Below are 326 nucleotides of genomic sequence, written 5' to 3' on the forward strand. Positions count from 1 at the left end.
GGATTCGGTGGAACGGCGGCGTATCGAAAATAGCGGAACGTACGCGATTGGTCAGATTATCGATACGCGCGATCCGTGATACGCGCGATACGCTCCATGGGACTGCACCCTAACCGATGGATGAACATGTAAAGCTGGTTCTACATTAGTCGCATCGCAGCGGCGCAAGCGTTGCGGTCCAATCAATGACAAGCTAACTCGATTTTGATTGGACCGCAACACTTGCGACACGCTTGCGACTTTTCGATGCAACTGATGTAGAACCAGCTTAAGCTGGTTCCAGCATAGGAACCATAATGGCTCCTGTACACAGAACGCGGCAACGC

This window comes from Mycetomoellerius zeteki, unplaced genomic scaffold, assembly GCF_001594055.1.
Source record: "Mycetomoellerius zeteki isolate Tzet28-1 unplaced genomic scaffold, Tzet1.0 scaffold45, whole genome shotgun sequence".
Lineage (NCBI taxonomy): Eukaryota > Metazoa > Arthropoda > Insecta > Hymenoptera > Formicidae > Mycetomoellerius > Mycetomoellerius zeteki.